The following is a 13,538-nucleotide window of genomic DNA, read 5'->3' as shown; positions in this document are numbered from 1 at the left end:
CAATTATATCGGTCATTGGCTCAAACTAGGCAAAACATCCGGTAACGATCTTCCTCCAACCAGCTATCCATTAGTAAAATTGATACCTCTCACAAACAATCGAATTTACCCTATTTTGTTTTTTTTACCAATTTCTCAATTTCACGCACAAACTCAGCGGTCGTGATGAATACATTTGGACTGCATTCTCATTCCAACGACTCTTACCGGGAACTTTGTTCTATTTGAAAAAGAAACTTTCTGCTTACAAAATACCGTGACTTCTTTATAATTGATTTTTAATTGCAACTGATGAGTTTAATTAAAACTGTTTAAGCAATCTACAAAACAACAAGCATTTGTAAGCAAAAAAACTCAATGTGTTGCAAACACTTGAACGCATGGCACTACAGTGCCATTAGCGTTTGGAAACAAATTTACTTTACTCTCTGCAAAAGCATCATATGCAAAGTTCAACTGTTGGTAAATAAACATTCTGAAATGTTTGTAAAATGTTCGATAGTTAATAGGTTTATTTATTGTTAAATCAATTTAATTAAACATCAAATTAACATACTTTATTTGACGTTGAAACTTAACTGTTTTAAAAAGGCAAGTAACGTTTTTTATATGTACCAACTATAATATAATACGTTTGCTCGCCACGCCTGGAAGTAGAGATATCATTTAGTCCAGGAATTTAATTTTTAATTTCGTATACACCTTTCCTTCATTAAATACCATAATCATAAAAAAAGTTAATGATCTGGACGAAAAACTCATTACTTTTCTGTGTAGTTATTTCTAATCTTTTTATGTTCAATAGTTAATGCGTGTACATCCAAAGTTTTATGTTTAATTTTAAGTTTACAACGATCTTCGACGACAGACGGATTTAATTCCATGTTGTATATACTTTTATTAATATGTTTCATGATGTGCACAAAATTGTAAAATAAAGTATTTCTATCTATCTAATAAAATATAAGACAAATAATTGTACAATAAAAATACACAAGTCTTAATATCTCAGTATTTAAAAGAAATGCGGGATATATTGTCAATTCGCTGAAAACCGGTCATAATGTTCGACCACGCCCAATTAGTAAAATCATCGANACCAACATACTTTATTTGACGTTGAAACTTAACTGTTTTAAAAAGGCAAGTAACGTTTTTTATATGTACCAACTATAATATAATACGTTTGCTCGCCACGCCTGGAAGTAGAGATATCATTTAGTCCAGGAATTTAATTTTTAATTTCGTATACACCTTTCCTTCATTAAATACCATAATCATAAAAAAAGTTAATGATCTGGACGAAAAACTCATTACTTTTCTGTGTAGTTATTTCTAGTCTTTTTATGTTCAATAGTTAATGCGTGTACATCCAAAGTTTTATGTTTAATTTTAAGTTTACAACGATCTTCGACGACAGACGGATTTAATTCCATGTTGTATATACTTTTATTAATATGTTTCATGATGTGCACAAAATTGTAAAATAAAGTATTTCTATCTATCTAATAAAATATAAGACAAATAATTGTACAATAAAAATACACAAGTCTTAATATCTCAGTATTTAAAAGAAATGCGGGATATATTGTCAATTCGCTGAAAACCGGTCATAATGTTCGACCACGCCCAATTAGTAAAATCATCGAGTTAGCTACGCCCACTTCTAAGCCACTTCGAACTGAATATTGAATTAATTAAACATAATTATAAGACGATTTAATAACTGAACATTAAAGGAAAATGATACGTTAGAAAAAAATTAGCATAACACATATGAGAAATAAAATAAAAACTAGGGTAGCTAGAAAAATTCCATGAAGGAATGAAATAAGTTTCTATTGAAATTATAATTTAACAAATGAATTTCTAAATTTCATCCAACGCCAAAAGACAATAATCCTGTAGAATAATTTAAAAAAGTTTTAAAATAAACTGAATAAATTTTTATATGGCAATCAAACTTTTACTACTCGTTGTGGCGATATATCGTCCTTTCTTTAATGCACGTGTAGATAAAAATCTGCGGACTCTGCTACTATGGTCAGTTTGTTTTTATTACAACTTTTATATCCACAAGTGCTATAAAAAATTATCGTAGTGTGTAAAGGAGTTTATTAAATGTGAAGAATTGATTCACCGTTCTCAATGACAGATCGATAGAAATCAACGCCCAACACGCCGTAAAATATTAAATTGAAAAGGATTTATAAATTTTCTTTTTGATAAAATTATAATTAAATGTTCGTATAACAGTAAATTGCATTGAGTACAATTACTCAATTATAAAACACCGTTGCAAATTCCTGGAGCATTGGAACCTTATTTGCGAATAATCTTTTTTAAAATTAAATTAAAAACGAACAATGTGTTGATTAATAATTTATTGTGTTCACCTAATTCAACTGTTTACCTTTTAATCTTGGTTGGTTGTAAAAACATTGAATAATAGAAGTTAAAATTTTTAAAGATAGTTTTCACTATAAAACATAGATTCCAATAGATAGATATTATAAGTACGTGGAATATAAAACATTTTTTGTTCAAAAAATATGTTACACTTATTGTTTGTTTCGATTATAGAATGAAATGGGAATATATACTTACATAAAAAGTTATCAAATAAGATATAACAATATATTTAAGTCCACTCTTTAACGCAGCAGTTTATTACTACCCATTTTAACATATTAAAATTTGTAATATGCTTAAAATATGGAATGATATTTTATTATTTTATATTATTTTATATATTATTATTCATTGTGAACATTGAATGCCCCAGAATACAGTGAAGAGTTACCTGTTCATACTATAAATACACTGGCAGGCAAAAATTCCACCCAATTGATTTTTTCATTTTCTAGATAAAAGAAAATTCTGACCTTAATTTGTTCATTGTTTTTACCAATAAACATTTGTTTATGCTGTTTTAAATTGGGAATACCAATTAGGGGAAAACACACTTAAAAACAAGGACTTAATCCAAAACAAGGATAAAGGTTTTTTCATCGTTCACGTTTTACGGAATTTAAAATGTTTATTCATTCTTATTTGAATTCTGAAGCAATAAACTGTTTAGTTTTCATCTTTGTTTTCTAATTTCAATTTTTAAACTTAAAAATGCCACTTAGTGTTGAGAATGTTGTGCGTGGTTTGGCACTTATTCATGATAGAAGTTCCATAGCCATCAGTTATGCGGCTATTGCCATAGGAGTTCCATAAGAAACACTGCGAAAGGCCGTTAGTCTTTTTTGAGATACTGGTCCTACGATAGAAGGCCCGGTTCTGGACGCCCTAAACAGAACCACAGGATGACTTTGAGAGTTTTACGAAACCGGCGCCTTACCGTTGTTCAAGCAATACATCAGCTCCAGGAAGTTCGAGGTGTCCAAATTTCTGAACGCACTACTCGAAGAGGATTAAATCAGTTTGGACTGATGGCTTTTCACCCCGTAAGAGGACCAGAATTGACCAGAACGCACAGAGTTGCACGGCTCCGATTTGCTCGGTCTGCTGTACTTTTTATAGACGAGTGTAGATTTGCTCTACGATCTCCAAATGGGCGAAACAGAGTGTGGATAAGGCGAAATGAAAGGTACAAAGCCTATAATTTTTCTCAGTTGTTAGAGAAGGGTCTTTGACGTCCACTCGCTATGTGGATGAAATGATGGAACATCATGCGTTGCCTATCCTCGATGAAATTAGCGACAATCCTATTTTAAAGCATGATAATATCCGTCCACATGTCGCTCGCATAGTAGAAACGAACCTTCAAGAGCATAACATCAGGGTCATAGCCTGACCAGCCCATTGTTCAGACTTGAACCCATCGAAAATTTATGGGATAACCTCAAAAGACGAATAAGATCACGTCAATCATTTCCTGATACGCTCTACGATCTTGAAAGGTCTCTTTGTGAAGAATGCGCTAACCTCCAGAAAAGAGACATTTCCAGATTGGTAGAAAGTATGCCGAGGCGTCTTCGAGATGTAATTAAGGCAAGAGAAGGAAACACGCGATATTGAAATGTTAATTAAAAATCCAAATTTTATCTATCTTTTTTTAAAATGTTTTATATAATTTTTTATTTTCTTAGTAACTTACATTTTTTTACACTTTTTTAGAAAAAGACTCAATTATTAAACTTTAAAAGACGTGGAACTTTGATTAAATATAAAAATATATACAAATCAACTTATATTACACGTGGGTGGAATTTTTTACCTGCCAATGTAAATGTAAAATGTACACATATATTCACGCAAAAAATAAGATTCCTTTCCCTTTGTTTTGACTACCCAATGCATTTTTGTAAACGACTGATGATTAACGTCACCTGATACCTGTATACCTCATCAAATTCTTACAATATAGATATTTATGATAAATATTTATAAGGCGTTAAAATAACTTTATTCTAATTCTACATTTTCGTAAATAAAGTGGTTTTAATTTTAATTTTAATTTGTAACTGATTAATGTATTCTATAAAATCTAAACCTTAAATTCTTTAAAAAAAAGACCGATTCATTTCTCAATCTTCAAGTCGAAACTTTGTTTTCCAAGTGTGAAAGTGAAAGGGAAAAAAAGGCAGCCGGAATGGGCAAAGAAATGAGATAAAGTTAGGTCAGTTTTCCCGTTGGATTGTGACCAATGGTCTGTACAGGTGATTGCCGATAAGACAAATAAAAGAGTGGACACGGACACCATAATTCTTCCTAGGGCTCGCTCCAGCGGCTGCGTCACCTTGGTGATTTCTTACCTAGCCCAACACAACATCCATTCCGCTTCCAACTTATCTGGACTCCCCCCACCTTCTTTTCACATCTTCCCAATCCCTCTTACGAAATTACTTTCGGTGGAAAATAACATTTCCACTTGTCGACAAATTTAAGATGACAACCTCTCAAAATGTGAACATGACCTACCTGTGATTGACCACCATGGAATGACTTGGGGCTTTATCTTTTTATCATTCAGTTATTCAACACCAAATGTTGAATTCGGACAAAAAGAAGAATTTTGCTTTATATGAGTACAGTTTCTATAAAGGGTTAATAATATATCATTTTTTCTATAGTGATATTGAAATATTAAGCGTAATGACCAAATCAAAAAACAATCTGTCACACAAGCTCATCTCTTGTTATTTGAATAAACCTTATTTATAAAAAATATGAATAAGTAAAGGGTATTTTTTAGTGACCGGTTGTTTAATAATTTGTTGGATTCGTGAGGTCACGAATGAGGTCGTTTAGAAAAACACGTTTTTCATTTTTGTAGACGTTTAGAACTTTATTCGGGTCATCCTCAGAGCCTGGATGAATTACAAAACATTTTTTAATTTAAAAAAATACAGTACAGAATGAAATATAAATTTTGAGCGAAATATTTCATAAGAATTTAAACATTTCATAAATGGGCCAGAAGAGTTGGAAAGTTTGTCGATATGTACCTATAACTATAGTGATACTTAATAATTTTTTTTATTTACATATAAAATATGCACAACATTAATGAAATTTTCAGTACCATAATTTTGGATAAATTTGAAAATGAAATTACAGAAACTCAATAGTGAAGAATACAAGTATTGGGATCTATTTATTAATCCAATAGTGTAAATCTTTCTGTTAAATCCTTGGGCAGGTAAAATAGTAGGAAAATTATAAAGTTTGATATAATAGATCTAGCTTTAGGTTTGAGGGGTAAAACGCCCGGAATGATTAATAGTTGCGTAGATTAGTCGGATGATAGGGGCATTCATGTGGTTCCTTCCAACAGACTTTTAAACCAACTAAACCTCGAATACAAAAGAGCCCCTTTGGGCTTTGCACTGAGAAACTAACGGCACGTACAGGGCGACAAAGTTTTCAACAATTTCGAGACGCGTGCTTTGCTTTGCCGTTAAAATTTAATGGCACGCCGCGCCGGGGGAAAATTGCAACTAATGACTTACTAGTGCTGTCGGCTAACGAGCCCCATATTTTCACATAAGTTCACCCTCGGCCACAATTTATTTCGGCAAACTGATTAAATTTCTAACGAACTGGTTGGCAGTGAGTGAAATGAGAAAAGTTTCAAATTTTTAACTTTTATTTTCATGTCGAAGAAAATCCAACCCGTTTAATTTCTAACCTCTGTACCCCCTAGAAATAGTTATATCTCATTTAGTAATATTTGAAAGGAAAAAAAATTGGATTAGTATTAGGCATTTGGTACACATTATAGTTTCAACCCTAATTATAACAAGCTCTTGTTTACATGAGAAGTAATAACCAAGAAAACTGTGGCTTTAAAAAAATCAAAAGGTCCAAAATTGTATTTTAATAAACTTGTTTTTGACTAGTAGTACGATTAGCTATGCCAAGTAGTGTTTAGTCAGAAGGAAAATCTGACAGACCAAAATATTTTCTCTACACCTGTAAACATTTTTATTGACATGGATCCTATTAATATTTATTTGTTGTACTTTGATTTGGTAATTGCTACACAAAAAAAATGCTTACCAAGTAATGTATCTAATTGAATATTGGACCTATCGTAAAACGAAAAATCCCTACGAAAGTGGTCATGTTTTTTACTTGTTTTGAGATTTAAGGTTCTGGCCAATATGCTAGACCATAAGGCAAAAAAAATTGAGGTTATTTTACCATTGGTAAATGAGACGGATTCTTCAAGTCAGATGTATTTTAAAATTTTTCAGTGAATGAAGAAAATTAATTAAATAAGAAAAACGATAAATTTTAGTAAAAATGGGCGAACATTTTAATATAAATGTATTACACTAGAATGTCAAATCTTCAATAGTTTTGCTACAAAATGACTTCAAAAAATATTTAACCTTATCTTAACATACTAAATTATTCTCTTATATTAACCACATTTCTGATGCCTTCTTTAAATGAAAATAACAGTTCACTGCTAAATATAGAAATATTATTCACACCAGCTAAACACTGGGTTTTTTACTTGTTGTGTCTTTCGTGGTGATTTTTTTTGAATCGTAGATTAGGCGATCAACTTTATGTAGTTTTGGTACGAAATAAATGGGGTACTTTTTAAAAATATTCACAGTTGTCTTAAATCATGAAAATATATTTTTTTTATTATATACATTTGCGATTTCAGAAAAAGATCTTATACTCTGAAAAACCAATTTGAAAATTGAACTTACAATCTATGGAATACGGGAAATAGGACTTTTATTAAGAATGGGAGAATAGCTAATTAAAGATTTTTAAAAAATATCTTATATATATGTGCACAATAATTACAATTGGGAAAACTTTAAACACAATTAAATTCAATTACAATAAAACAAAATATAAAAAAATCTCTACAAATATAATTGTTTAAAGCAAAGATAATAGGATTTAGCCAGAATAAATTAAATAGAAATAATAATCAAAAATTCAATATTAAAATATGTACTCTAACGTTTTTAGAATCTTTTATGCTCATCACCTGAAATCCAAATTATCTTTCTTCTGAACAGCCGGATCTTTCAAATTTTTATCGATATTTCCACAACTTCCTAGATCCTGTTGGATTTTTTAGGACTTCAGGCTCGGTCGCAATGAACTTTATTTTTTGTAGCCCGTCGTTCCCCAATTTCCAGGATACTTCTCCAATATTCTTCTTAATTATTTGTAACGTTTTATTATCGTTACATTTTGTTAATTTCGCGGTGTTTTCTTTCCATGTTGTTCTTTGTTTTTACGCTGGGAGGAATCTCCTCTAGAGAAGAAATTGCGATTAACTTTTCTTCTAGACGAACAGGCAGAGATGCACAAACACCCACGGAACAATATAGCTCGGTGTGAATACATGCAAGGCTTACGCCGGATATATAATACCAGCCTCATTCTCACCGGATACATGGAGGAATTCCTGAATTTGGCGCTAAAGGGAATTTTCCTAAGCCTGTCGCCGTATCTCTTAAATTAATGCCTGCAAACTTGCTATTTCCCGCGTTCCTTTAAGACCCCTACTCGATTGCCGTTTTGCCGCGTTCATAAACGCCCATGAACGGAGAGATAGCATAAATTAAATTGTCAAACTAGTTTGACTCTTCTCACATTGTTGTACGCTTTGTCAATTTATTTAAGATTAACAGACTCTAAAAAGTTATATCACATGCTAAAATTGTATATATACTATATTAAGAGAATAACATGTTAGTTTTCCTAATTAATTACACAATAATAATACTAATAACGAAATTTATTTTCTCTTTGGGTTTTATAAATCTATAGACATCTGAGAGAGAGAAACAAAAAATCTTCAAAACCGGGTTGTGCGATCGAGCTGCCATCCGAATTTTCGTAGAGATTTATTTCTTGCTCTAGCGACTTGTGAGCTTAACTGTTTACGGTTACAAGTACAATACATTAACGATAATATACAGGGTACCGCAATTTATCATTACTTTCAACAGTGAGCAAATAAATGTTGTTTACCGGGAACATCAATGGCCGCAACGGTTTAGGCGTTGACACGGTGCTCATCATTGTAAGGTCCAGGGTTCGAATCGAGCGGCCCTTCCATTCGAACCCGACATACATGGGGACCTCTGCTGTTGCGAACTATCGTAAAAAAATTGTTCTTACACTTGCAATTTTGTACTCACATATGTTATCATTTGAATTGAAACTTGCTTTTCAATTGCTTTTCAGAAAAAATGGGGATTTTTCATTTGAAAAATATAACAAAAAAAATCATTTCCGATAACAAAATTCTTACAGAAATGATAATTTAATTCAAACCACTTCTAGTCACAAATAATGCCATGCCCCCTGCTAAAAAATTCACCACGTTTTCCAATCTAAGATGATGCCCATGAAATCTATATACAAACTAAACATCGCATCTTCCTCTAATAAAGTTATGTCTAGATTCATTTTAATGTAATGTAGTTTATTTCTAACCTTTCAAAACGTTTCGCGATTGCAATTCTGGTGATATGTATCTTTGTTTTATTGAATATTTACTTCTTTCATCTTATTCTTAGGAAAGAACCTCTTATATATTTCATTTTCCTTAGACAAAGAACCACATTACAACATAACATGTATAACACCACATATTATAAATACTATTTGATTTTACTTATAATTTTTTGATAAAAATACCGACAAAGTGAATAAAAACAACTTACAGAAAAGACAAACTAATATTTTTATAAAACATTAAAAAGTCGGCTGCTACTATTTATTTATTACTGATGTAGACATCTCATTAAACATTATTGACAGTTACATTCAGAGATTCGGATGAAGCCAGAAGATCTGCAGTTCAACAAATTTGGCAACTTTCCTTGATTGTATTTGTAAGAAATGAAAATAGTAACCAAAGGGTAAAAAAGTGATTTCCCGTATTAACGTCTTAGATATTAATCTTCCAGCAAAATGGCAAAGTAATTTTTTAAGAAAAACCAGTCCAAATTAAAATTGTGATTTTTAAAGAAAAAAACAGTTAAAATTATAATTGTGTAAAAACTAAAAATACTGCTTTGTGAAACGGAGCCAAATTTGTCCTCATTTTTCAATAAGAACTTATCTCCTTGAGGGCTATAAATTTTCGTAGCGCTCTGTAAAATGGTCTCAGAATCCCTTGATTTCATATCGTGGATTCAGGTCGTTTAATCATAAGAAAATATTCCCCGTGTACTTTTAAGACCCCCAACTCAATTGTCTGTTCATAAACCCCCTTCACTCGGATTTTGAATTATACATGCTCAAATCTGCACATATATGTATAAACATGTGCCGAGTTGAGGCTATTCATTATCCACTGGCAATTCCAGCTTTTGCTATTTACAGTAAATTGTAGGCAGGCTCGAGAAGAACCCACTATAAACTCTCTCACATCATACATTAACGCTAATAAGTACATTCAAGCTAATAAATACATTCACTCTCAAGATAAGGTAGGTGTACACAACTATTATTACTAAATACAATAGAACAATCCCGTGTCCTCAAAGAATCGGAACAAGGGACCTAAACACTAGCTGCAGTACTCAAGCACAATTCTCAAATTAAGCGGCATTCCTGCTCGCTCTCTGTTTGGAGCCAAGAAATTGCATCCTTCAATTAGGTGGGACACGTCTAGTAACTTTTCTCTGCACGTCGGTCACATACGCGGGCCTTGGCCCGAAAGTAAGTGATCGAGTGTCAACTTCGCATGGCCTATTCTAAATCATGTTATTGTTATATTAATGTTATATTATAATAATGTTATTGATACGTGAAAATTTCTCTGTCATTTTATATATCCCTAAAGCGGGAAAACCGAAATAAAACATTAAGAAACTGTAAATATATATATCTATATCATATACTAAAATTTGACATTGCTTAGCGTAATGAAAAATGAGCATTATGTCTGCTTTTTCACTTCTTCGGCTACTGTGCGCCGGGATCTAGCGTTAGATGACAATAGTCGACCTTCGGCTGGGTGACACTAACTTTTTCATTTCAACCAATACCTTACATAAAGATTAATTAATTGAAAGAAGTTATTTGGTCAATCGGACCACGAAATATAATGGATTTAATATTTTTAAATTTAAATCAAACATTCACTCGTAAAAGTAAAAATTGTTTAAATTGTTTAATTTTACTGCCACACAGGAGGGTTAACGGCTAAAGACCACTTTAAATTTTTCAAAATGTGTTTAAATTCAATAGCAAAAGGAATGTCACGATTCCAGTCATTTAATAAGCACCTAATGAAATTCCGCGAATGGTTGTGCCTTATGTTCGATTGACTTTCTGATCAAGCAGAAAACAATAGCGGTTAAGTCGGTCTAAAGTCCTGCTTCAGGTTAGCAGTTGTTATCATTGGGCTCGAGGTTATATTAACGATTTCTGCTTTATCAAACAAATATAATCAAACTCTGGTTTATTCACTAAATTGATAAATCATATTATTCATTACTTGACAATGTTTTCGAATTTTTTCATTATAAAACAGAATAATTAAATGAAAGGTTTTAAGAATGTGGAATTTAACGTAGTTTATATTCGTCTAGCTTAAGTCCGTTTTAAACAGCTAAACCCGCCCCAATTCGCCATATATAAAAGTAAAAGGCCGCAAGTAAATTGTCACCCGCAAGTGGTCTGAAATACCTTCTGGTTTTACCACTGTTCACTTAACACGATTGTGCCCGGATGGCTGAATTGCTCATGGGCTACGAAAGGGTGATAAGCGCGATCCTTTTTCAATGATCCGAATTGAATTTCTACGTTGATTACCAGTAGGAAGTGCTATAATTAAGAGGAGTAATCAAAAATTTAAAGAAACAGAAAAATAACAACAAAAAACAAATTATTCTGATTACAGTTTGAATATTATATTGTAAATTAATTAATCTTAACCCCAACTTTTGAATTTTCCCTCCGTTTTGCCTTTATTCTATGTGTGTTGAGATGGGAAGTAGGTGTCCGAGTGGGTCTAAGTCGCGATAGCTCAAGCGGTAGGCTTATTTAGCCGAAGGTCGTGGGTTCGAATCCCGCTTATGACACTGACTTTTTTATCTCAACCAAAACCTAAATTAAAAAATAATTAATTGAAAAGAATTTATTTGGTCAAGCGGACCACGAAATTTAATAAATATAAAAATAAAAATAAATTATATTGTAAATAAACAAAACATTAAATTTTAATTAACAAATAAACTCTCAATGCGGCTTTTATATCTCTTCCGCTTATGTTTATAGATAGATAGTAATATAATAAAGCTAAAGCGGATTTTTTATCAAATTAATCATTATGTTAGTTTTCAATGGTTAAGGATGGTTAGACATGAAAAAACATTGAAGCGAAAATGGCCCTGAGACCTTCTCATTGAGTGAAAATTGAAAAGATTTCAGTGTGAAGGAGTGTTGCCACTGGGCAAATTCTCCTACAAATGACTCAAATGAGAAATTCAACAAGTATAAACATATTTACTTAATACAATATTAATAATAGTAAATATCCAATAAATGTAATAACAAGGAGTTAGTACAAATTATGATGGCGTATTTATTTTATTTTTTATCGAGGGTTCGCAACAGCAGAGGCCCTATCAACCCTCAATTATTTGATGTACATATGACGTATAAAATAAACCCTCCTCCTGCTGGATATAGTTAGAAACCAGTACATTTTCCATGCAGATTCTGAGTTATCCCGAAACTCCCAAATGTCACGCCAAGTACGTTTATACAAGAATCAGATACAAAGAAGAATATTCAAAAATGTAGAGAAATTTATTAACCACAAGAAAATATTTTGAAAAAAAAGACAGTTGGTAGTCTTCTGTCTCAATTGTCCATGAGAACGGTCAGAGAGGAATTGTTGAATTTGAATTATAAACCGTGGCGTTTGGGAGTTGAAAAACTGTGATTCGTGTATAATGAGAAGGTCCCTGAAGACCACTTTCATTTTCTGTTTAAATATACAATTCTAAAAGGATTCCGAATTTCACAACTTGTGAGGTAATAAGTTAAGAATGTATAGATATCATGAATGATACCAATGATGGTCGTTGCTTGTTAGATACGAATAAAGCTCTGGAATATAGGCAAGAGCTGATAAAATAATTTACTTAGAGATTGAGTGCATGGTGTCGCAGCATACCTGTAATGTAATTATAAAATATTTTGACTACCTATCCATGTATCTATCTAATATTAGTAGGAGTATGAATTATTTATCCACATCAAGTGGTCATCGCGGGCACTCTGCCCTTTAAACGGGAAATTCTTATTTTTTCCGAGCATTTTGACACTGACTCTCATTTTTCATATTTTGTATTCCGTTTTCTTAACTTGCTAACCTCTCGATGGTAGTCAGGTTTTCAAATTACAATTAAGAGAAAAAGATAACACAAAGATTTTTCACGCTCTCCCCTTGGAAACATGCGCTTGTGGCCGTGATGCCTACCCTCTTAATTTTCTTAATTTTGGTCCGATTGTGATAAATCATTTTTTACAATTTTCGTTATGAAATCTAGTTGTTAGATGTTTTATCGGTTTCAGATATAACTTTTTGGTTTATAGTTTTTTTGAGACAAAAAAACGGCCTACGTTTTTTAAAATTAGATCTCCATTTTTTATTTTGGATTTCAAAACTGCATCATTTTTAAGAATTTTTCATGTTGGTCCGGGTTCGATATCTTAATTTCATAGAAGTTATCTGAATGAGAGTAAAAATTCAAATTATCGGACACAATACACACTTGCCCAATAATTAATTCCCCATACAGATTAAAAATCTCCTTAATCTTTGGCAAAAGCTAAAAATTGTGATAAGAATTTAGACATTTAAAAAAAATGAAATTTGTTTTTTTTCCTGGCCCCCTGGGTGGTTTTAAATTACTACCTATTTTACCAATTATTGTTCTACAAAATTAAAAAAGGAATCTTTTAAATATGGTTAATGAGTTTGGAGAAAATTGTATGAGAAAGTGAAACCACTAGGTGAGTTGCAGGTGCACCAGACCACTTGACTTTAAAAAAATTATTCGAAAGCAGGGAATCTC

The 13,538-nt window shown here is 31.9% G+C and overlaps 1 protein-coding gene and 1 long non-coding RNA gene across 2 annotated transcripts in view; both read right to left on the bottom strand.

Annotated features, from left to right (window-relative positions):
- The window catches only part of LOC106671026 (G-protein coupled receptor moody), a 274,923-nt gene that overhangs the window by 131,413 nt on the left and 129,972 nt on the right, over nucleotides 1–13,538 (bottom strand). The gene's annotated exons all lie outside the window — the stretch shown is intronic.
- LOC106671028 lies at nucleotides 8,216–8,506 on the bottom strand. Its single transcript, XR_001341154.1, has 2 exons — nucleotides 8,467–8,506; nucleotides 8,216–8,371 (listed from the first exon to the last, which is right to left on the bottom strand). It is a non-coding gene; the product is annotated as an uncharacterized LOC106671028 (long non-coding RNA).

Source organism: Cimex lectularius, unplaced genomic scaffold (assembly GCF_000648675.2).
Source record: "Cimex lectularius strain Harlan isolate CLEC.00 unplaced genomic scaffold, Clec_2.1 scaffold261, whole genome shotgun sequence".
Taxonomy (NCBI): Eukaryota; Metazoa; Arthropoda; class Insecta; order Hemiptera; family Cimicidae; genus Cimex; species Cimex lectularius.
This window is presented reverse-complemented; position numbering and strand designations above follow the sequence as displayed.